This window comes from Eulemur rufifrons, chromosome 20 (genome assembly GCF_041146395.1).
Source record: "Eulemur rufifrons isolate Redbay chromosome 20, OSU_ERuf_1, whole genome shotgun sequence".
Taxonomy (NCBI): Eukaryota; Metazoa; Chordata; class Mammalia; order Primates; family Lemuridae; genus Eulemur; species Eulemur rufifrons.
In genome coordinates this window covers 3,596,492-3,622,988 of record NC_091002.1, presented here as the reverse complement: position 1 = coordinate 3,622,988, position 26,497 = coordinate 3,596,492, and the positions used below count along the sequence as shown (strand labels likewise).

The 26,497-nt window shown below is 40.7% G+C and overlaps 1 protein-coding gene across 2 annotated transcripts in view; it reads right to left on the bottom strand.

The window, feature by feature from the left end:
• Window positions 1-25,870, bottom strand: part of KIAA0232 (KIAA0232 ortholog) — an 88,050-nt gene extending 62,180 nt beyond the window's left edge. For both annotated transcript variants that reach the window (XM_069495795.1, XM_069495796.1), the window contains exon 1: window positions 25,794-25,870. The gene's annotated coding sequence lies outside the window, so the exon portion shown is untranslated. The remainder of the gene's footprint in view (window positions 1-25,793) is intronic.
• Window positions 25,871-26,497: the final 627 nt, after the last annotated feature.

Sequence of the window (26,497 nt, the reverse complement as noted above, 5' to 3'; positions counted from 1 at the left end):
TGCATAGGACTTTAACATTTTATTATTTCAAATGTCAAATAGTAATATATACTTTTGGATTGTGCTTTTTTTTTCCCCCCTACCATTATGTAACCCCCATAGTGTTCTAGAGTCTTACTGCATTGTCCAATATGGTAGCTGCTAGTCATATGTACTATCTAAAGTTAAGTTAAAAATCAGTTCTTCAGGCACACTAGCTACACTTCAAGTGCTCTAAAGCCACACGAGTAGCTAGTGGCTACTGCGAAAATATAGGACATTTTCACAATCACAGAAGTTCTAGTGGACAACACTGGTTTTGACTCTTACCAAATGAGTCAAATGACTACACACCCAAGCTAAACAAAAGACTCATTAGCTCTTTTCAAGAAAGCATATGCCCTGCCCCATGTGCTAGCAGACAGTCCAGATTCCTCATACCCAGCAGCTAGGGCACTAATCACAGCTATTCTGAGATAACACAACGTGCAGAGAAACTAAGGGAACCGGAAAGTATCTACCTTTACATTTGACAGGCCTCAACAGGTCAAATTTCATTACAGTTCAATGTAATCACGAAAGTTCAACTACAAAGTCAAACTGTAACGGACAACAAAAACAACAGAAGCTTACTGACAAAGCAAAAAGAAAATTAAGAATAACTAGGATAAGCTTTGGAAAAAAAGGTTTAGTTAAAACAGGGTAGATTATGCTGCAGAAACAAATCCCAAATCACAGTAGCTTAACACAAAGGTTTGTATCTCGCTCATGCTACATGTCCATCCTGTATTAGCAGGGATGCTCAAGGTAATCACTCACCATGATTATTCTAGGACAAAGAGTGACAAAATGGCCACCATCTTCAACCTGCTAGTCCATGAGCCATACAAAATAAGATCTGTGCCAAGGCTTGCACTGGTACTTTGAAAGCTTCCTCCTGAGTTACTCACATCTCATCAGTCAAAGCAAGTCTCCTGGCCTCACTTCACTTCAACAGGGACAGGTACCTCCAGCCCTAATGACTACTTCAAGTGGCAACATGTAGGACTCCTGTTAGGAAAAAACTCTAAAGTCTCACTTTGTTGAAACCAGCATTCTGGTACACTAAGACAGAATATTAGAGGCACAAAAGATTTAGAACACTGAAAAAGAAAGAAATGATCCATAAAAACAAGACAAAAGTAATATGCTCAGGAAGGTTTCAGAGAATGGACAATGCTGAAACACTAACTTGGCCTGCCTTCCCTAAGAAGCCCTCCCTGGTTACTTAACACCACACTGCTCTCTTCCTCCCAACATTAGGGCACTGCCTGTCCTCATGGCCCTCTGCCTTGTGATGATATCCATTCATACTATTCTCTAACTGCCTCCTGGGAGTAGGTTCCTTCACAAATAAGGCTGAAAGTTTTTCAGGCCAAACTGTGACATATACCATGTAATATTTAGTAGAATGCTTAGGCCTTGGCAGGTGATCAAAACTGTGCTGAACTACTTTTCAAACCTAAATGGAGGGGGAAAAATTCTGAAAAAGGTTTGAGACATAAAACAATATTCATAATACTAGCACGTGGGGGGAAACCCAACTCAGGTCAGGTTCCGAGTATATACAGGCATGGGGTGACCCTCTAACCTAGAAATTTTAACTCATTCTTTCACCATCCACACATGTGCTGGAGTTTTCATGTGTACAAGGCACTGTGCATGGTGTTAGTGACATAAAGATGATGGCCCTCAGTTTTTGTCTTACGTATTTACCATCCTATGCTAGTGGGTTTAGGTAAGCCAACTTGTACTTCTTAGCACTGAAACCCTCTGCCACTGCCTTTGGTCCAGTATGGTATTTCTGAAATTCATGCCTTCACTATATATTTTTAAATGGTCCTTCCTCACTAGAAACTTCACAATCAGTTTGGTTAAGTGCTCAGTGTTCAAGAGTCTGCATTACCTGCAACTGTCTTTTCATAATGATTCAATTTGGGTGCCTACAGGACTTTTACACAAAGAAAAGCCTGAAGGGGAAGAGGAAAAGGGTATATATAACATAGAAGAAACACAGAAAAGAGAATAAAGAAAACAGATATCTGAAATAATAAGACTCTGACTTTTAGATTCTACTACTTTTCACCCAAGATCCTAAATAATATTTGCCTGGCAAATGAGAGAATGTGAACATATAACGAGGTAGTTATACATTTGTAAATAATTCTTGCCTGTTATTTTCTTTAATAGGTAGCCCAGCTCCAAATCCAATCTATGGTCACAAGAGAAAAAACCATAGAGAATCCACAACCTACACTGGAATTCTAACACTGAAAACAGGAAGCAAGGGCTAAAAATTGACTATGTAAACCTGTTTATTCTAGGTATCTGAAAAACTACATAGAAGTAGACAATCAGACCTATGGTTTCATGTCCCATTCTAGAAGTGTGTAAATGAATAAAGCTTGCATAACAAAAAGATAATGTAATCAACAAAACTAGTGTGGGGCCTGAGTCCTTTCCATGTAAACAGAAAGAACTGCATAAAGATTAAGAAATTCCATTTTTACTAGCCACGTTATCAGAACTGAACCAACAAGTATATTTTTTCCAGTGACAAAATGAATTCCTTTCATAAACATAGGATTATTCTTACAGATGAGACTACTACCTTCATAGTCAACTATTAAATGTCGTCATAAATTACAAGCCTGTAAAAGACTTGGTTAATCTTTATGTTTAAAAGATAAGGAAGATAAAGGAAAAAGAAAGAACCAACTTCATAATGATAAAGTACCAGTGAAAGCAATCAGTTTTGCATTGAATTGGCAGTACTAAATAAATTTCCATTAAAGCAAAAGAAATAAGAGATACTTTATCAAAAAGTCCCAAAACAATAAATGCTGGCATGGATGTGGAGAGATAGGAACACTCATACACTACTGGGGGGCTGCAAACTGGTACAACCTCTGTGGAAAGCAATATGGAGATACCTCAAAGAAATACAAGTAGAACTACCGTTTGATCCAGCAATCCCACTACTGGGCATCTACCCAAAAGAACAAAAGACATTCTATTAAAAAGACATCTGCACTACAATGTTTATAGCAACACAATTCACAATTGCAAAGATGTGGCAACAACCCAAGTGTCCATCAATACATGAGTGGATCAATAAAATGTGGTATATGTATACCATGGAGTTCTACTCAGCCACAAAAAACAATGGTGATATAGCACCCTTTGTATTATCCTGGATAGAGCTAGTACCCATTCTACTAAGTGAAGTATCCCAAGAATAGAAAAACAAGCACCACAGGTATTCACCATCAAATTGGTATTAACTGATCAACACTTAAGTGCACATATAGTAATAACAGTCATCGTGTGTCAGGCAAGTGGGATAGGGGAGAAGGGGATGGGTATATACCCACCTAATGGGTGCAGTGTGCACCATCTTGGAGGATGGACATGCTTGAAGCTCTGACTCAGGTGGGGCAAAGGCAATACATGTAACCTAAATATTTGTACCCCCATAATATGCTGAAATAAAAAAAAATAAACAAAAATAAAGAAAGAAAAAATAAAAAGAAATGAGATAAAAGGAAGAGTTTTCCATGCAATCTGGATAAATTCTCTTCTACTGACCACACTACTGTCAAATGCTCCCATACTTGAAAGTTTTGAACAGCCTCTATGATCTTATAGGAGATAGACTGCTTACGTAAATTTACATTGTTTTATGTCTAACTTTTACTTGATTTCCAGTTGTTTGATGATTTATACTCATTTGTTATTATTTCTGGTCTGAAAAGCTGGACTGACAGATTAAAATTTTTTTTTAGGTTATCACATTACAATAACCAATGTATATGTTTAGTTCATTTAGATCTATCAGATGTCATGAATTCTTTGGCAGGACTACAAAAAGGCAGTTTTTATGCCTTCAAAAAAGCCCTTATGGGGATTTACAAAAATGACTTTTTTCCCTAGTAGGGGCAAACTTCATGTCAGACAGTTTACAGAATGAAAGACATGCACAAAACACCTGAGCCGAAGGGGAAGGAAAAGTATATACGCTTACAATAGAAATAAATAGTCCTTCTTTGCAAAAGATAATGAAATACCTACCAAAATCCAAAAACAAGACAAAACAAAGTTCATTATTATGAAGTTCTAAAAGCTTTTAGAAAAATTGTTGCAAAAGTCATGAAACAGCTAAATTTTAGAAATCTTAGTATTTCAAAATAAGGAGAAATTGAAACATCTTCACTCTAAGGAATATAAATTTTCAAAAACCCTAAGCAAAATTTAGAGACAAAAAATTAAGTAATTTTTAGGATTTTTGAAAAGGCAAAAATCTGCAACACGATTAAACCAAATTTGTCAAAGTGGAAACATTTTATCATATAAAATACTAGATCATAGTGTACCAAAATAATTTTTCAAAGTGATAACTGTCGCTTGTCAAAATGTCTAGGGATTAAAAACTCTACAGCTTTCAACTTACTAAACTCAAAACCACAAAGTAATGTATCTTCTGAGTTTCAATGAGTAAGGAAAAAAGTGGCATGAAATTCTGCAACTCACTGGTAAGACTGGGTTAATTTTTATTTTTAATTACTATAAAAAGCCATAGCTAAGTGACACATGTTACAGTTCTCCAAAGTCCAAAAATGGACTTAGGAAATAAGCAATATTTCAATAATGTTTTAGTATCTGTCAATAACCTAATTCTATATGAAAATTTTATTTGGGTTATCTGACTCATATCCTACTAACTAGGAATTTTATCTTTTTTTTTTTTTTTTTTTTTTTTTTTGGAAAAAATAAAGACAGGGTCTCACTCTTGCTCAGGCTGGTCTAGAACTCCTGACCTTGAGCAATCCTCCCGCCTCAGCCTCCCAGAGTGCTAGAATTACAGGCATGAGCCACTGTGCCTAGCCTAATTAGGAATTTTAAAGGGTCCAAATAAATTTCTCTATTAGATTATGCAAAAAAATACACTAGAGAACTCAGAATAGGATCAAAGTAGTACATGTTTTCATTTTTCATCCATTATATGCTTCAAACATTAAATCAAGTCTTGAGATGTGGCCCTTAAGAAAACTACAGTAATTCTTCCGGTAACTAGGAAGTTCTTTAAGCAAACAGTTCATCATTTAAAAAATAACCTGCTACACAATTTCCCCAAAGTATTTTCTGGATGATATAAAAATGTATTATTTTGAGCCGGGCACAGTAATCCCAGCTCACACCTGTAATCCTAGCACTCTGGGAGGCCGAGGTGGGAGGATTCCTTGAAGTCAGGAGTTTGAGACCAGCCTGAGGAAGAACACGACCCCATCTCTACTAAAACTAGAAAAAAATTAGCCGGCATGGTGGCATAGGCCCTGCTAATGGGGAGGCTGAAGCAGGAGGATGGCTTGAGCCCAGGAGTTTGAGGTTGCTGTGAGCTAGGCTGACGTCACAGCACTCTAGTTTGGGCAACAGAACAACTCTGTCTCAAAAAAAAAAAAAAAAAAAGACTATTATTTTGCCATAGAACATCTTCATTTTGCATAAATTAGGGAAATACCACAGCTGAAACAAGAGCAGGTTTGGTTATTTCAGGACATCTTGAAACTTTTAATATGCTATTGTGCATGTGGAACCTTCAAGAAGGAAACAAAGCAGTAGATAGCATTTACTTATTTATTTATCCCCTTTGCTGCCTTGGAACACACTTTGGGAAATACAACCTTCTAATCAGAAAGAATTAACATTTCCCCCGAGGCCCAAGTATAAGCAAGACAGATTACCTGAGGTCCTTATATCCTGAATTCCCAGGATTAAAAAACTAAGCTGAAAATATAATTTAGGAATAAGATCATTAACTATATCCTCCTTTTCTTTCCTTTAAGTAACTTGCATAAATTGTACTGCTCCATATAGAAAATCAATCAGTACTCCTTTTCACATGATAACAGAAACTTCCAGATTCTCCTCTTTGCCATATACATTTAGGAGTATGTTGGATGTTTTTATTCTGAATGCATTCTCTGTAACTGTTGCAAAGGCAGGGTCCACTGCACCTTACGTATCAGTGCACACAACCTGCACAGCAGTGACGTCGGATGTACTTAGAACCATTAAAATGATCCTAGGTTTCTTTACACTTTACAAACCAATCATAGTTTTTAGTGGATCAAAAGACAGACTTCTGACAACAGGATGTTAATGGCAGAGCCTCCACTAGGGAGTGAACCCAACTGGCCAGTGACACCAAAACCGAGGATGGCAGAGTATGGCACACTAGTGTTCATGGACCAGAGCAAAAGGTAACTCCAGGGGCTGGTGGAGGGAGGCTGGTTAAATGAGGAATACCTGTATTTAACAAACATTTGCTAAGTGTCAGGCACAGTTACTAAAAGATTTAGAAATGCTACCGAATTTAATTGTACTTTGAGGCATTCCCGAATTTGGGAAACACACTAAGAATTCCAACTATCCTTTAAGCCAAAGCTAGCACTGCTGTCTCCCTAGATTTATGAAATAGACACATTCCTCAAAACCCAAAATAAAAATACTTTAAAGACAGGTTAACAATGTAGCATTCTCAAAAATATATTTAAAATACTCAGCAAGGCCGGGCGCGGTGGCTCACGCCTGTAATCCTAGCACTCTGGGAGGCCGAGGCGGGTGGATTGCTCAAGGTCAGGAGTTCGAGACCAGCCTGAGCGAGACCCCGTCTCTACTAAAAATAGAAAGACATTATATGGACAACTAAAAATCTATATAGAAAAAATTAGCCGGGCATAGTGGCGCATGCCTGTAGTCCCAGCTACTTGGGAGGCTGAGGCAGTAGGATCGCTTAAGCCCAGGAGTCTGAGGTTGCTGTGAGCTAAGCTGACGCCACGGCACTCACTCTAGCCTGGGCAACAAAGTGAGACTCTGTCTCAACAAAAAAAAAAAAAAAAAAAAATACTCAGCAAAATGTGATATTCAGCAAAGGTAATACATTTTGGATTGGAATTTTACTCTAATTAAAATCTTTCCCCTCAAAAATAATGTGAAATGATCATTTGTAGAGCCCTATACAGATAGTTCTTTAAAATTTCACTGATAATGTCCAAATCATAATTATATTACAAAGTAAATATAAAGGAAGAAAAAAGGTACCACAAATACACACTACATGACTTAGAAAAGCAAACAAAAGACGGAAGAAAGATAGCTAACTATACAAATACTAAACATAAAAATCAACTTTCAAATGACTCATATTAAATATAAAATTGGTTATTCCTTTCTTAGAGATTCTGATCAAGTTCTCTATCATGTGACATATTTGATTTTTAGGTTAGTAATGAATATTCTCTTCAAGTGAATATGAAATTAGACAACTCTAGAAAGAAAGAAATTATACTTGAAATATTTAATAAATTAGGGTAATCTTACCCAAATGCATCTTCCAGGTATTACCTAATTACCAGGAGCTACATAACTACTAGAGTGATTTTTGTCTAGAGTTGTGTTTTAGACCATTGAACATTCGTGTTTCAATGTTTGACATTCATGACAATGTCAAGGACCTGTGTAATTTATGCAAATGTCCCTCTCTCTCTCACACACACACACAAACCTGACAACTCTTTCTCCCACCTTGCCCTCTCAGTCTATTTCCAACCATTCCCAGAATATTTCCATTTGTATTTAAGCTAGCTGGGCCTCAATTTGTACGAGAAAATACACGCATACATATGTACTCATATTTAACTATTCTTCCTCAACATTCTGTCATTCTTTGCTTCCCTGACACAATCTCGTACCAATTAATTTTATTCTTCAGTGCTACTTACATCAAACAACCTACTAAATAAACCTTGCTCTGTGCTTGAGTCGTCATTGTGTATTCTATCACGTTACAGCAAAATCCCCTTTCTGTCTTTATATCCTTGGCGGAGGGAGTAAAGATAAAGCACTCTGGCAGGATTCAGCTTCCACAGCCCGGAGCCGACGGCCCCCATGCCAATGCCTCCTGCAAAGCTAACTAGTGCTCAAGCAGGAAGGTGCCAGGGAACAGCCAGGAGTCAGGAAATTCAAAAGACTAACTAAAATATTAGGATACCACCCCAAGGATGTGAGATTTTTCTACAACAGCAACTGGGGCTAGAGCTTAAGAGAGGAGATAGTCACTTAAGACACAATAGCCCACTGCTGGTATTTGTTTGTCTTTATTATAGGAACAACATTGTATACAACATTTTTCAGTTATAAGGCATAAAAATCTAACAAATACCAATGAACTCACTACCCCACCTAGAACTAACACGCTACCATTTACTCGTCTGTTCCTCCTCTATCTCATTCCATTGCCTCTTCTTCCAGGTTACTAAATTTTGTCATTCCTTTTAATTATTATTTTTTTCTTTTAATTTTTTAAAAATAAAATTTGCCACAAATGCACATATGCTTAACATATTATCTAGTTGTACTTATTCTTGAGCTCTTTAAAAATGGCATAATACCACTATAATCGGTGAAGACTAACTTTTTCACTCAGCATTGTTTTTCCAAGATTCACCAATGTTGCTGTGTGTAGCAGTTCATTCACATTTATTATTTTATAATATTCCATTGTGTAAATATCATATTTTATTCAATCTCCTGTCAATGGACATTTGAGTTGTTTTCATAATTTGCTATTACGAACACTGCTGCTAAGAAGTCTTATATATGGCTCTTGATAAACTACCTATAGTGGGTTTTATTCATTTTTCTGTTGGATGGTTTCTTTTTTACTGATTTGTAGGCATTCTTCATACACTCATCTTTTGCCAGTTATGTGTATCTTACGCATTCCTCCCAGTGTGTGGCTCATCATCTTATTTTCATCACACTGTCTTTTTATGCATAAAAATTGTAATTTTAAAACACTGAATTTATCAATCTTTGCTTTTTATTGTTGGCATTTTTTGTGTCTTAAGACTCCGCTACTCAAAGTGTGGTATACAGGCCAGCAGCATCAGTATCCCCGGGGGGCTCATAAGAAATGCAGGCTCTCAGCCTTCACCCCGGATCCACTGAATCAGAATCTGCATTTTCCCAAGATGCCCTGGTGACAAATGTATTCTAAAGTTTAAGAACACTGTCTTCAGACATACCTCCCTTCTCAAGGTCAGAAAGATACTCGTCTATATTTTCTTCTAAATATATTTTCTTCTCACAGTTGCGGTAGCCTGAATTACTCTTCCCAACTATTCCTTCCTATCCCTAAATGCATTATACACCCTTTATATAGTAAGTCCCTGCAGTCACCACGGACAGACAGACAGTGCCTTCCTACAGGTAGAGTGTGTGCCCTGTATAGTTTCACGTGACTGGTTTGGCCAAAGGACTGCAGTGGATGTGGCATACGTCATGCCCAAGCAGAAACTTTAGAACGGATGTGACTCAGACTGATCTCTTGTTCTTCTCATGGTATCACAGGACCAGCATATCAAAAATGGGGCAGACTCCTCACCTCAGCCCGGGTCCCTGAACGAGAAGACACGTGGAAGAGAACCACAGCAGCTGACTGACAGCTCCCAATATGTGATATGAGCCAGGAAGAAATGTTTGGGGTTTAAGCTGCTAAGACTGAATTTTTTAAGTCAGTAACAACCTTATAAAAGTGAATAAAACATTCAAGTCCTTAATCCATCTTGAGGTTACCTAGACCTAGAATTAGTGAAATGAAATTGTGAAAAGGCATCTAATTTCATATTTTTCTATATGGAAAACCAATCGTCCCAGCATCACTTATGGATCAGCCCTCCACCCCCCACTTGAAATGCCACTGCTCACATACATCAAAGCTACTTATTTCCACAGGTCTGCCTGGTACTCTCCTCTGCTAAATATAGTCATTCTCATGCCAATCCCACATCATCTTAATCACTGGACCTTTACATTAATGAAGTCTTGAGATTCTTCCTTAGGAGCTTCTTTCCTATTCTTGGCCCTTTGCTCTTTCTTATAATTTTGGACTCAGCATGCTACAGTATAAGAAAACCTTCTTGAGATTTGGATTGGAAATATATTAAATATATATATTAATATGAAGAAAACTGACAGCTTTACAGTATTGTCTTCCTACTTGTTAACAACAGCCATCTCTCCACTTGATTAGGTTTCCTTTCATGTCTTCCAAATAAATTTTAATTTTTGAATACAGACTCTGGTTGTTGGATTTATTTCTAGATACTAGGTTACAGATTCTCTTAGGTTCTCTACACAATTATGATCTGCAAATGACAAGAGTTTTTGTATCTAGCATTCTAATCTTTTGTTGAGCCTAAGAATACTGAGTTATAGAAATGCCCCCTATATTTTTGGAGACAAGATTTGATTTCAGAAGTCAAATAAGGCTTTGTCTTAAAGAAAAAATAAACGTGTTAGTTCAAAAGCTGCCTTGCCTCAGGACGGCATCTCATCGGTCAGTGACAGCTGCATTTCAAAGAGACAGCTGTAAGCTGGGCCTATGGTTCTCACCTGTTTTGAAAGACAAGGCAGGCCTCACCTAGAGCCACAGGTTGCCAGAGCTGATTGACAAAGGTCACCAGAGATGAGAGCTGATCAAACAGATATGCTAAAAAGGGCCCAGACAGAACCATGCGGTTAAAGTAATTAGCAGAAGGCACAGCTCATGTTGACTTCTGGGATCATCTGTCTCCAAAAACACAATTACCAGAGCCAAGATGTCTCTTGTTTTTTACAAAAGTAATAGCCTTATCATAAAACTTAGAAGTTTGCCCTAAGAAGATTTTGTAACTCATTGTTTACCTAGATAAAGTTAGTTAAAGGATCTGTAGTAGCCTTTTATAAGACTTTGATCCTAAACCAAACTGACTGTTATTATGTAAATCCCACTGCCCTTGGCAACCCAAGCGTGTATCTGCCCTATAAGTACCCATGTAAAAAGTTCAGTCTTTGTTATATCTCCGCAGGAGAGATATATACTGTCCAAATACCCTCCCTTTGTCTATCTTCATAAACCTTTACTTTATAAACTATATCTTTGGCTCTGCGTAGTATTATTTTTTATTTCTGTTTCCTACTATTTTTTCATTCTTTGCGACGACCCCTGCCTGAGAGACCTGACCGGAAAAACCTCTTTGCGGGGAGCGTAGCTAACTCCCCGCAATCCTTATGCCTGTTAATACTACTACTCTCTTATTGGGTTGGCTGGCACTCAGGTAGGGTATAAAGAAATAATTATCAATGGGGCATCCTTTGTCCTATACCTGATTACACAGGAAACGTTTCTACACTTCCCCCATTAATATATATTCTCTGCAGGTTTTCTGCACACAATCTTTACTGATCAAGAACATTTCCTTATACTCAAAGTTTGGTAAGATCATGGATATAGCTCAGTGATCTAGAAGAATTACTAGACATAACCAGATGTGTGGTTTTCTTCCAGCAGGAGCTCACATCTGAATCCTTACTATGCAAGTGCTATACATGTATTTTCATTTCATTCTAATGACACTATATGAGGTAGATACTGTTATTATTCTCTTTTTTACAGATGATGAAACTGAAACTTAAAAGAAAATTAATTTCCCCAATCAAACAGCAAGAAAGAGGAAGAGATGGAATTTGAAAGCAGGCCACCCTAACTCCTGGGCCAAGTTCTTCAACACTTGCTACAGACCATCTGATAGTGACTCACAGGACCTTTCTGGCCCCAGAACGGATGCCTTTAGCAAAAATGGTTCTACATCTAACTTTGCCTTTCCAGGATTTACATTCTACTCCAATTTGACCAGGGATTCCTTCAAAAGTCCTTCAAATCATCCAAGCAGGACAAATTCAACAGGGTGAAAAAAACAGGATGAAATGAGCTAAGAATTTTAAATTCACATGAAATAGGACTTTAATGCCACTGATAAATATTTGAAAATATGCACAAAGATGGCTAAACAAAGCCAAGGAAGTCTCAATCACACCAAGAACCTGGTATTTACCAAACCTGGTATTTACCAGGTTGAAATAGATAAAACGTGAAATAACATGTTTAAGGAAACAAGCATGCTTAATCTGGGAAAGAAAAGGCTAATGTGCACTATAACTGTTTATATAGAGACATACACACATCACATATATAGATACACAGTGGGGGAAGGGGTGGGAAAACCACAGAGAAAGAACAGAATTACCCTATATTTCTCCAAAAGGTCAACTAATGCATCAAATTAAATCAATCCAAAAAAACTTTGAAGAAAAATACTGTCCATATCTGGCAGACACTGTGATGTATGACCCAAACTCCTCACTGAAAGACATGTAGCCCCAGCTACTGGGAATTCTCAGTCAGTCCCTTCAGGAATTGCTTCAGCTGCCGCGACCTGCCCCACTCAACATCTTGCCCTTTGCCAGGGTGACCACATCCTGACTGACTGATGAGAGTATACAGGCCTGGCCATCTAGAACAAAGGAGGGCTACTCCAATGGGGTTGGCCAAGGCTGTGCTATAATTGGGCCTTTGAGGCAGCTCAACTTCTCCCTCCCCCAAGTCTGGACCTCAAGGGCATGCCTTGATCAACATTCTGCATGCTCAACTGTCTGTATCTGTTTCCCAAAGCAGCAGACCTCCCAGAGAACCCACCTTCTGACATCTATAAAGGAACTGACTGCCTCATCAGACTTAAATAGAAGAAGCAATCAGCATTTGGTGTGTGTTTACTACGTTCAAGTGGGGGACACAAACTTAATCTGGAGGTAACGACATGTTCACAAGTAACTTTAAAGCTAACACAATGCGATTTCAGCACATGCACAGAATGATCATTCTCAAAGGCCTTGACTCTTTCACAATGCAAATAAATCAGAATCCAGTTTCCACTCTACAGAAACCCTACATTCTATGTCTAAGAACATCCTAATCAAAGTCCTGGGCACTGTAGCCACCTACAGGTGTGGCCCCTTTTGATTCTCTTACAACCACTATCTACTTTCAATGCACTTCTGTTCAGAGAATACTGTAAGTCCTTCAAAATGTCTAGAACTGCAACTCTCCAAAGAGTATGGCAGCCCACCAGTGGCTATGTAAATTTAAATTAACTAAAATTAAATTTAATTTAAAATTCAGTTCTTCAATGGCACTAGCTGCATTTCAAGTATTAATAGCTCCACATGGCCAGTGGATCCAGAATAGAGCAGATAGTGAATATCTCCATTATCACAGAAAGTTCTACTGAACTTCCACAGCATGTCTGTAACGTCAAGATTTGGGAGACTGGTGACAATTCCACATCGTGGTTCAACAGTCAGCTGATTTAATTCTCTGTAAACTAGGAAAAATACAGATTATCCTATGACCAAATTATCAAGAACTCTGTTTATATTTATGTTTGTACTACCACACTTCACACAAAAGCAGTAGGTAAAGGGTTGGTTGCTTCACTAAACAAACCCTCATGAGCCTGTCTGCCCTTCCTACTGGCTCTTGCCATCACCCCCTAGCTTAACCTTTTACACAGCTTAGGCGCCAATCTGGCTCTGCATCTTCCATAAGTGACTAAAAACTGCCCAAAATTTTCCTAAATAATATTTCTTCCTGTTCTGCTTAATTCATTTAAAGAATCCAAACAAGTATAATAAGCAAGGCCTTTTCCTCCAAATTTTGAAAGAGAAAATCAGACCACATCAACAGAGAAATAGAGCTCACGTAAAATGAAAGCCAAACAGCTAAATCTCAAAGCAAAAACCAGACGCGTGAAAAAAAGAATTCTTAGTCTCTGCAAGAGTCTTTCTAACAGTTCTATAATCTTAAGGCTGTGCCATCCACCATTCTGGCTTGAGGCCAAATGGATATTTTCTAGCAGACATGGATTTTTCCTTGTTTTTGTTCTACCCCAACTCCTCTGACAGACCTAGCTCTAATGAAAAGAGATGAGTTTGGGGAAATGAGTCACAGCTAATGTGTATAGTTTATCCCCAACTTTAGCACCTGTTGTAGATTTAACTGTGTCCTCCCAAAAAGATAGGGTCTAGTCTTAACTCCATCACCTATGAACATAACCTTATTTGAAAATAGCATCTGTGCAGATGTATTCAAGTTAAGATGAGGTCATACTGGATTAGGAACCCTTAAATGTGCAAGAGTTTTTTTGAAAATGGAAGAATGAAATGCAGAGGGGAAAACGGTATTGTGTCTAAAGGGATAAAATATCTGCCTGACACTGTACAGATATAGCTACCAGCATATTAAAAAGAAGCCCATGAACTGCATAAGGAAGGCTCTCAGACTGACTGCTGTGAGTAAATGTCCCAAAATCTGTTCCTCAACTCTGAGATGATCAGAACAGAAGGCAGATGGGGGATGCCAAAGGACGTTGACTTAAGTAACCACGTAACCAATATGTAAACCAGAAGACCAAGAGAGGAAAATGCTCTCCCCTCGTGATAGCTACATCTACTTGAGGGGCCCAACTGAACATTCAAAGTTACCCTAAGAGCTCAGAATTAGCAAAAGGAAGGTAAGATATTCTTATGGTCATTTTACCAAGTGGAGACTGCAAGATCAAAGAAAGCCCCATGACCAAAGCTTTAAGGGTCATAAGAGTCACCTTCCTACATTAACTATATCAAATCTTATAAATATCTGCTTTCTTTTCTACTACCATGATTGATTCCTCAGGCTACATTACAGCCTTCTTTGAACAGGTTGCATGAGACTCGCTTAAAAACAAACAAACAAAATAACAGTATAGGGAAATATCCCAATCCTACAGACCATTTCCAAGACTCTTTCACTTCTATAAATAACCAATCCCATATATTACATATTAGGGCTAGTTTCTCTGTGATACTTCCTTTTACCCAAGTTCTAGAGAAATTTTAGTGAAACTCACTTAGGCACAGACTACACCTATCATCATTCTCTCCCGGACCTGCAGCCATGCCCTCTCTAGCTCTGCCGGCTGCTCCTCCTCTCCCCAGCTCTCCAGACTGTCCTTGGACTTCTCTATCCACATTCACTTCCTCCACTAGGGCCTCCAAGAGCAAAATAATTTGAGCCATACATACATAATTTAAAATTTCCTAGTAGCCATATTAAAAAAGAACAGGTGAAATTAATTTTAATATATTTTATTTAACCCAATATATCCAAAATAATATCACTCCAAATATAATCAAAGTAAAAGATTATTAATGAGGTATTTTACATTTTCTTTTTTCATACTAAGTCTTTGAAATCTGGTGTCTATTTGACATAGCACATTTCAATTCAGATTAGCCACATGTCAAAACTCAAAAGCCACATGTGGCTTGTGGCTGCCTCACAGCATAACCCTAGCTGACCTCCCCTAGTCCCATGATTCTAAACACAATCTAGGTAGTGATTGCTCCAAATTTTCTCTCAACCTTGCTTCTCTCCCCTGAATTCCAGAATTTTAATGCCACCAAGCTACTAGACAGTTAGGTGTGCCTAACTGGCATCTCAAACTTAAAACATGTCTAAAACAAAACAACACAACTCTGCATTCCCACCACCTTCACCTGTGCCATGACTTTCCCGATGTCAGTCAAGGGCAACTCCAGGCTTTCATCACTCCTCTCATCCCACATCTAATCCATCAGCAAACTTAGTTCTACCTTCTTAATGCATCCAGAATCGGGGTCTTTCACTTGCTCCTCCTTTTCTGAAATGCTCTGCTCTTCAGACATCCCCACCATCTTTCGCCCTTACTCTTTCAGGTCTCTCTGCTCAATTGTCATCTTAGCAGCCTTTCAACATTCACTCTGCACAATACAACATTCTATCTCCTGCTATTTTTCCCCTGAACACTGATTTTCCCTTGACCTATGTATCTACTTATTTGTATTATCAGTCTTTCCCCCAACCCCCACCAGGACAGAACAGTACCATGTGCAGCAGCCACAAGGGTGTCCTGCTCAGATCACCCTTTGAGAGAAGCTGCTGCAGAGAGCCGAGCTGACAGCCTCTCATTGCTGCCCATTCAGAGCCACCATAGCACTGACACCAAGCCATGCTTCCCTCAGGCTGCCCCAAGCCAATGGCTGAATGAGAAGAGGACATCAGACCCAGGCTCCCGTCTGATGCAGGGTGCACAACTCTGGCATGGGGGCTCCCTATCAGCTTTGTCAAGACTTTGTCAAAACCATACTGTGATATGTGGCAGCTCCTACCCAACCCTTCCTTCCCTCTCTCCTTTCACAGCGATCAGACCAAAGTAGAAGTTGGAAGGCTCTTCCTACATACTCCTGCTCCACCTGCTTTTCCTTCCCAGGCTAGTCCCTCAATAAATCTCCTGCATATCTAATCCATTTTGGCATCTGTGCCTAGCACACTTTAGGCAGTCAAAATTATTATTATTATTTTTAGGCTGGTCAAGTGAAGTCAACAATTATTTTGTGAATGAATAAATCCCTAGGTAGACCAGGGCAGTGGAAAGAACATGAACTTTAAGTTGTAAGGATGGAAGTCAGGGCTCCTGCTCTGCCATATATTACCTGTGACCTTAGGGAGGTCTTTTGAGACCTCTTCTGAGCTCTGGCTTCCTCATTTGCAAAATGACAATAATACCAACTCTCTTGAAGGGTTGTTAGGAGGCTTAAATAAAACGGTTTGCCCAAGGTCCCTAACATGATGCCTGGCAGGCTAGAACTGTTAATCAGTGTTGGCTCATTCTCCCCTTACCCATTTTCTGTGGCTACTTCTAAGAATCCTTCACCCTTCCACTTCAAGAATTCTGACCACTTTTTAATTAAATAAAGCACCAAATAATCCTAGTGAACCTCTTGTTCAATTAACCCTGATTGATGAATAAACTTCATTTTCACTCCTGACTTACCTGAGCTGAGGGTTTGTTTTACTTCACTTAAGGAGATAAAATCTCATCAGAGATAGACATTTTAACACTCTGAAACTTAAGCTGTTTCCCTAAAGCTTCAAGTTAAGCATACTTTTTCAAAAGCAAACAATACTTAAACCTAAAATTGCAGTTGAGTACCAACTTATGATGGCTAAGTTTTTTTAAAGCTTTTTTATGTCCTAAATTTTAAAGTCTGTAGCATTCTTGATCCATTATGGAGTTTTTCAAGAAAATACACACTGAATTTGCGTGAATTTCAAATAAAGTTGGTTTTGTTTTTTTTTTAAAGATTCAAGCATGGTAAGTGATGAATCATTTATACATACATTCTATAAAGTCCTCAAGATAACCTATTAGTGGTAGTCACTCAAAGGGAACAAGATTAGGAGGTGAGAGGATGAGGTGTTCTTACTTTATATGAGTTGGGGTTTGTTTTTTTTTTATTGTTTTTGTTTTTTGAGACAGGGTCTCACTCTGTAACCCAGACTGGAATACAGTGGCGCAATCACAGCTCACTACAACCGCCAACTCCCCAGCTCAAGCGATCTTGCTGGCTCAGCCTCCCAAGCAACTAGAGCTACAGGCTCGTGACACCATCACACCTGGCTAATTTTTTAAATTTTTCGTAGAGACGGGGTATCACTATGTTGCCCAGGCTGGTCTCTTATTCCTGGCCTTGAGAGACCCTCCCTTCTTGGCTTCCCACAGTGCTGGGATTAGAGGTGTGAGCCACTGTGCCTGGCCTGGTTTTTAATAAAGTCTTTGCAGAACTGGCTACTTAATTTGCGAAGCCCAGTGCAAAATGATAATGTGGGCTCCTAGTTCAAAAATGATTAATATCAAAAAAATAAAAAATAAAAAAAATGACTAATATCAAGGCTGCAACAGCTGATCATTGAATCAAGCAAGAGACCCTGGTGACTGTACAGGTTGCAGCCTCATGAACCCAACATTGAGCTTTTATTAATCTAATATTCAATGTGCAATACAAAGAACTTGTGCTTCCTTAATAGTATGAAATTATTTCATAGGACTACTTCAGAAGAAGAAAATATCCAGCTTAATAATCTCTAAAACTATTAAAACTAATAGGGCAATCATGAAAATTTTTAACATGATAAATGATAATTCAGAGAAGTGAAACACTTGTTGGTCGATTTTTTTTTAAGGCTGCTGGGAGTAAGGAGGTTATTCATGAAAGTTTGCCAAGGCTTATGTACAAGAATGTTCACTGTGGCACTGTGTTACAATAACAAAAACATGGAAACCCATCCCATCAACTAGTTAAATAAATTCTGGCACATTCACAGAAAGACTAGGCACGTTACAAAAGAACACAGTGAAGATCTGTACACGAAGATCTGTATGTCTGAAATGGAAAGCACTCCAAGATACAAAGTTTAGTGCTTAAACCACAACACAAGAACACTCTCTACCAGGATTTCATTTTTTTAAACATAAAGGCATAACTTTTTTTCTATGATACCCAAGAAATTTATCAGCGGTTTTCAAGGGAAGATGAATTCAGGATGGGTAATGGGATCAAGGAGACTTGCTTTTCATCTTACAATTTACTGTATTTTTAGATTTACATGTTTAAAAATAGGCTTTATAACAGCTACTTATATTCAAAACAATGTTTTAGCAAACCATACAAAATATACTTTAACAGATTTACCTTAAACTTTAAAGTTTATAAAAACAAGAAACTCCTTCAGATGGTACTAGCAAAAGACTATTAACAAAAATACAATCAATACTCAATTATCTATGGTGGTAACCAAAGAAAGCGGTGGCAAGTAACAACCAAAAAAAGGGGATCAGAAAATGCTAACAAGGAGCAAAATGCTAATCAGACACCTTTAAAAAGGCTAGTAACTGTTCCCGCCCCTGCTCCTGCCCCCCACAAAAAATAGAAAAATTAGCTGGGCGTGGTGGCCTGTGTCTTTAGTCCCAGCTGCTTGGGAGGCTGAGGCAGGAGGATCGTTCCAACCCAAGAGTCTGAAGCTGCAGTGAGCTATTTTTATTATGATGCCACTGCACTCTAGCCAGGGCGACAGAGTGAGACACTGTCTCAAAAAATGGCTAGTAACTGAAGAAAAAAAACAAAGGGCTTGAATAAATCTCCAAACTGGGCAAACAATTTTGAAACGTAGTTACGTACTGACTATTAAGATTCCAGAGGTCCTTTGGAAAATGTAATCGAGCTAGAAATAAACTCCGTGCTGAAAGGAAAAATAAATCCCTACTCTTTCAAATACTGCTCCCCCCCACACACATACAATAATTAAAGTAACACAACCATATTACAAAAAACAAACAAACAAACAACAATAAAACCACCATCCTGGAAAAATGCATTGAGGCATATTTCTCTACACTTATTTATCCCCATGTATTTTTTTCCCCACAGTTGATTGATTCGTTTTACTTAAATATTTACTGAGTGATACACCCCCGCCAGGCATCATAAAGACTACAGTGTCTAATCTCTCTTACAGTCACTAGACAGAACTACACACACACACCCCCCAACACATTCTCAAGCATTTTTTTTTTGCAATTATTAATTTTTATGCCCAAATCCTTGGGGCAAGTTTTAAGAGATTTATTAGGAATATATAGATTTCCAATGATTAAAAAACTCAATTATAAATATAGTCAACACAAGTTAAACAACCATCAATATGTTCTATTACTGCAGGTAGGGCATTCCATGTTATTTTAGAACCAATAGATGTCACTTTTAAAGCTCCTGGATACAATTTGTCCCGACTGGGGATTTATTCAATCAGTAATGCATATACACTTAAATACAGTAACTAAATATTTAATTAGAAGTTTCAAAGTTATAGCTGGTTTTCCTCAGCTATCTACTCCCTATCCAACCTGAGGCAAGACTGCTAAGACAGAGGAAGAGACAGAGAGGTATGGAGAAAGCCTAGCAACAGGGAAGAGTTTTGGGGAAGCTGTCATAAAAGAAAATTTCAACAGATATTCTAAATACTAAATAAGGGGAGTCTACTGCTTAATGAGTAATTACAAGATGTAAGATTAAAGTGAAAACATTTGCTTTACTGAAAAATAATGTACTGTATAGTGTAAAATTTGACCATTTCAATTTTCCACTGACTTTCTAAAGCCCCGTACAAAACACCTGCTCGTTTACAGATAGGTCTGCTTGTCTTCTGAACAATTTAGGATCACTGTCATGACTCTGATCATGCAAAAGCCCTCTCCAATTTATTCCCAAAACTAATGAAAGAACATAGGTACAGTTGGAGACGAGATCAATTTTTTCTTTACACACATTCCACAGATAAATCTGTGGATTCTGTCATCATAAACCAGCATATACAATCAACCAACTACCCAACCACTACTGTTCTCTATACCTACCCCAACTAATAGCTAAAAGCTGCCACTTACTGAGCACTTACTATATGCTGAGCCCTGTTCTGAGTGAGTCACGTGGATTCACAAAGTTCTTATATAAAGCTCTTCGAACCCTACTCCACTTCTGCTGAAATCAGAGATCGTAAAGTAATTCTGAGTTAATTCAAACAGTTAGCAAATGAGTACTATGTAAAAGCCTATACTGCACACCAGAGGGAATCAGTAATGAATAAGATTTTCCTCAAGGAAGATTATAACTTAGGCAAGACCTCCACGTAAATAAACTAAAAAGTCATAAGCAAAAAAAATAAATAAATGAGCGGAGATATCAGGCAAGCACTGTGCAGAAGAAAAACGGTGAGGAGGTAATTGTAAATATCAGGTTACAGAAGTAGAAGTAGCAGCATTTAAGCCAAGTCTTCAAGATTTTGATAGGAAGAGAAAAGAGGAAAGGCTATTTAAGAGCAAAGGAATCAGACAATCACAGAAGCAGCCAGAGGTCTCGTGTTCAAATATAAGGTGACAAGAAGAGATGCAGTAAAAGATGAAGCTAAAAGTTATGAGGTCAGATGGCAAAGATCTTAGTGATTTCCTAACACTTTAACACTAATTCTCAACCGGGGAAGCAGGGTGGTGGTGCCTCCAAGGTGAAAATCTTTGTAGGAGTAAGCCTACAGCTTACCAACATAATATGTCATATCACTCAGATGTGACAGAATGGGGAGAAATGCTGAGAACCTCTGGTGTATACCTGGGGTAGGGGGAATGATATAATGTGATTTACATATTAAATAATTCTGGCAACAGAACAAAGGAAGACCAGAGAGACCACAGAAAGGGAGGCTAGTTGGAGGACTAGAGTAACAACCTTCATAAGGAATGATAAGAGCCTCTGGGAGGGCAAGGGCAGAAGAAATATGGAAGAAGGGTGAAGAAAAAAACTGATGGAAAATACTCATGGAGGCAGACCTGGTAAAAATCTGGCCAAAAAGGAAGACTCTAAAGGTTCCAGGCTGGGTAAATATTCTGTAAAGCAAGACATCTTATTACCCTATATCTGTACAAAGATATGCTGCACACAAAGTATAGCCACTTTAAGTGTACTACAAAGCAAAAACAGCAACTGTTCTCATTTCACAAAGACTGAAGTCCAAAAGAGATTTAACAAACTTGCCCATGGTGATCCTGGTGGTAAGACATGGGCCAAGAAGCAAACCTGAGCCTTTCAAATCCAGTTTTAATGTTCTTTTAATAAGCCCTGCAAAAAGCAATTACTTTTTATGAATATAATAAATTTCCAAAAAAAAAAAGTTTTTAATAGGCACGGTCTCACTATGTTGCCCAGGCCAGAGTGCAGTGGCTATTCACAGGCACAATCAGCACATTACAGCCTCAAATTGGGATCAAGTGATCCTCCTGCCTCAGTCACCCAAGAAGCTAGTACCATGGGCACACACCCAAAAAGGAAGAGTTTTAAAGAAAAAGCATGTAATCTGTTGAGAGTGAAATTATATTTCAAATGTAAGGAATATTTTTAAACTTGTGGTCTGGTTCTGTCTACCCAAGAAATAGGGCAATGATTCACAGCCAGCAGTGCAGATGCTGTGTCCACTTCCTTGGACCCTGAAAGTTCAGATACAGATGGGAAAGGTGACAGATTTCACTTTACATAAAATACCACTTGTTAGGTGATTATATGAAAGGCCAAAAATAACTATAAAGAAATATTCTAAATAGTAACTATCTTCAACATAGTAAAATTGCATTTGAATGCTCTGGTTGGTACTGATGTTTGTTATAAAAATACCTTATATACTAATATAGCCTTTGGCCGGGCGCGGTGGCTCACGCCTGTAATCCTAGCACTCTGGGAGGCCGAGGCGGGTGGATTGCTCAAGGTCAGGAGTTCGAGACCAGCCTGAGCAGAGCGAGACCCCGTCTCTACTAAAAATAGAAAGAAATTATATGGACAACTAAAAAAATATATATAGAAAAATTAGCCGGGCATAGTGGCTCATGCCTGTAGTCCCAGCTACTCGGGAGGCTGAGGCAGGAGGATCACTTGAGTCCAGGAGTTTGAGGTTGCTGTGAGCTAGGCTGACGCCACGGCACTCACTCTAGCCTGGGCAACAAAGTGAGACTCTGTCTCAAAAAAAAAATAAATAAAAAAAAAAAATAAAATAAAATAATATAGCCTTTAAGGTAGATTACAGACTTTGACTTTATGTAGTAAAACATTTGAGCATTTTCATGGTTTAAACCCCTGAGCAAGGTGTTGCAGGTAAAACGATGCATGCTCACCACAGCAAGGGTTTAACATAAACGACTTAAAATACAGCACAATACAGAGAATAAAGGAAGTACAAATAGAGGATGATGACTGCAGAAAGGAATACTTCATTTTGACAGGACTTTTAAAAAGTCCAGAGAGGACATGACATCTGATATGAACTTTTAAAAACTGGAGGATACCATGGAGTACTGATCAAAGAAATAAAAAAAAATAAAAAAAAAAACTGGAGGGGTGGGAGTGAGAGAGGACATTCCAATCAGAGTAAAGAATATAAGCAAAGACCAACTAAAATAGCTTGGCAAGTTCAGAGAATCAAGAGTAGTCTTGTTTAGATGGACAGTGCGGCAAGGGGACAAAGACGACAAGATAAAGTACAGAAAGGACTGAGGACCAGATTGTGAGGGGCCTTCAACGTGACGGCCGGTGTGTCTGAATTCTAAGCTCCAAACCACAGGTACTCTTGGGGGCTCGCTCAGCCACAGGCTGACAAGATCTGATTTGTGTTTAGGAGAGATGACTCTGGTAGCCAGGCAAAGCACAGATAGGAAAAGAAAGAGGCTGAAAACAAAGCTAAAAGCTTTAAGCCAAGCAAAGGAATCTGCGGTTTTTACAATAACAACACTAATCTAGTATTTTACAAGGGTTTGAGCAATGATGAAATTATTTCACATCTTGCCCCACTTGAGACATCCAGTGAGACAGGTGTCACCACTCTTCCCATTTTACAGCTGAGAAAACTAGCTTAGAGGCCACCGAGTGCTCCAATGCTACCAAAACAGGAACAAAGTCCAGACTCAGTACTTTTCCACACAATAGGAAATAAAATTAGCCAGGTGTGATGGCTCATGCCTGGGTGTGGTGGCTCATGCCTGTAGTCCCAGCACTGTGGGAGGCCAAGGCAGGAGGATCACCTGAGGCTAAGAGTTCAAGATTAGCCTGGGCAACACAGGAGACCCGACTCTACAAAAAATAAAAATCATAGCTGGGTGTGATGGCACACAACTATAGTCCCAGCTACTTAGGAGGCTGAGGCAGAAGGATCCCTTGAGCCCAGAAGTTACAGGCTGCAGTGAGCTATGATCATGCCACTGCACTTCAGCCTGGGTGACAGAGCAAGACTCTGTCTCAAAAAAAACAAAAATACAAAAAAAACACATACACGAAAAAACACAATCCTATTGCTTTTTAAGAGTGCTACTGTAAAACAAAGCACAGATTGAGCTGTATTACCATTAGAGAAGTGCTAAAAATTCATTTAATTTTCTTAAATGTCTGCAACTTGTTAATAAGCTAATTATTCTCAAAATAGTTAATTTGTCATATGTTAACACCATGTTAAAGACCTATGCTTTTTCTTTAAAGCAATCAAAACACCTGTACTTCTAATTTCACTTCCTATGGAACTAAACATTCAAAATATTCTACCCTCCCTTTGATGTTTCAGCGGTCAAACTGGCATTCCATTGATGAAACAGGCTCACATAAAAACCATTATACCCAAAACTGGAGTAGTTTTTGGAATTATTAAAAATGCAATTATTTAGCAAGTATAGCAATTGAATCTAGGTCATAAAATGTATTAATTGCAAGGAGCTTCTATAGGTATGCAAAAGCACAATTTCAGTAATAGTTTTTTCTTTCTTTCTTTATGGAGACTGGGTCTCACTGTGTCAGCAGGGGCTAGATAGAGTACAGTGGCAAGATAATAGCTCACTGCAACCTCAAACGGACTGGGCTCAAACGATCCTCCTGCCTGAGCCTCCCAAGTAGCCTGGACTAGAAGCAATCAATTGATTGTTCAGGCTGGTCGGGAACTCCCGGCCTCAGGGATCCTCCCGTCTCGGCCTCCCAAAGAGCTGGGATTACAGACTTGAGCCATCCACCCAGGCCAGAAATAGTTTTTGTCACAAAGAAAGACAGATTCTGAGACCTATTTAAGAATGGTTCAATCCAAATAACTGACAGAAGAATATTTGACCTTCAGGATGCAGAGTGATAGAGTCCCTCCCCTTCAAAGTCTATGAAATGGTCAAAGTGTTCTGGAATGGCCTTATATTGCATTAGAGAAATCTAGCTTGGGGATTTCACTGTATACATAATTTTATCTACAACATCACCTATCATCAAAACTGCTTGTCCCTACTCCCTTGCGAACTTTCTACCACCGTTTTTTAAATAAGCAAATCCAGAAATGTAAAACCCATTCTTAGGAATGTGAAAGATGAGTCAAAGTATCGACCAACCCAGATAATTATTACCAAGAATCACATTTATATAAATTATTCCAAATAATCGCATGCAGCTTCCCCACTTAATCCCCCTGCTATACTTTTACTGGGTTAAGTCTTTATAGCCAGCCTATAGAAAACAAAAACTGAAAGGTGGCAAAAAAGAAATCAAAATTGAGTTCTGCCACGATTTGGGGGTCCGCCTCCAAGAGCCCTGCAGGCCCTGTCATCTGCGCACCACACGCCGCGAGCTCAATCCTGGGACAACACGAAGCATTTCAAACACCAACTCTCGCCTCTCTGGCGGGAAGCAGCGGAGAGCTCGAGAAAAGCCGGCTGGAGACGCGTGTTTTGTAAGCGAGCGGGAGAGGGCCAGGCCCGCGGCAGGAGCAGCGCACGCGGTGACTTTGCCGGCCGGCCGCTCCGGCCTCCGGCGTAACCTTCGCGAACCTTGCGCCGAGCCGGCCCCGCCCGCCCCGCGCCATAGGCCGGCGCGCCCGTCACTCAGCCGGCGGCGGGGCCCCGCCCGCCCGCAGGCCCTACTCCCCCGCCCCGCGGTTTTCCCTTCTCCGGGCCCCAAAAGGACAATGCTGGAGGGGAGGAGGACAGAGGGGACGCGAGCGGGCGGATCAACCCGCCAGCCGGGCCCCGCTGCCGGGGACGTCGGGCGCCTCCCGCCCGCGCCCGCTTTCAGGGCTCCGCGCCCCAGCCCCACGTCCAAGCACCCCGCCTCGCCGCCCCCCAAAAGAGCCGCCCCCGACGCAACGACACCGGCCCGGGCGGGAGGCAGAAGAGGGCCGCCCCATTGTGCGGACTCATCGTCCACCGCCCGGCTCACGGCCGCAAGCCGGAGTCCCAGGGCGGGAGCTCGGACTGGGGTCCCGGGGTCGAGGGCCAGCCCGGGTCCTCGCGGAGCCCCGCGGCCGGGCGGCGGCGGCCCGGCCTCCCTCAGGCCGGCCCTGGAACCCCTCGGCGGCGACCAGCCGGCTTGCCCGGGCCCGCGCCCACCAAGCCCCCCGCGCCCTCCCTGACGCCCGCCCGCGGTACCTGCCGAGGCTGCCGGGCGGCGCGGCGGCCGGCGGGGGCGCCTCTCCTCGCTGCGAGGGGCTGCGGGCGGCTGCCGAGCGCCGGGTGGCCGGGCCTGCGCCTTACGTAAAGCGGCGGCGGCCCCAGCGCCACTCGGCGGAGGGCGGGAGGCGGCGCGCCGGGAGCCGCTCCGCTCCGTTACCCGGCAACTGGCCTCAGCGCCCCGCCAACCAGGAAGGCGCTCCATATCCTTCCGCCCAGGCGCCGGGATTACATCAGCGCGGGCCGAGCCCGCCCCTGCCCCGCCCCTCCGGCTTGGGCGCGGGCGCGCTGGCGGCGGGTGGGTTGAGGGCGTCCGGGACTGGGTCTGGCAGGGGCCGGGGTCGAAGCCCCAACCCTGCAGCCAGCGGGGGTGGTGGGAGCTGCTGGAGGAGCGAGGTCTGGAAGCGGCAGCTCACTTTGTGTGCGGGGCGTCGGAGAGGAGACGCCCCCTGCGCAGGGCTGCGTGGGGTTGCCCTGGGCGAAAACCCCCAAACTCCGCCGCTGACCGCGCCCCAGGCCCGACCCCGCCGGCGCCCGGGAAACGGGACTCGGCGTGCACTGCCCCTCCCGCGGCCCGGTGCGGCCCCCGCTTTGCTAGGCACGCGCTCCACCTGTCCGCACCCCCTCCGCGCCACGGCCTGGGATGGCTGGAGTGGGCGGTTTAAAATAAAGACTTTAATTTT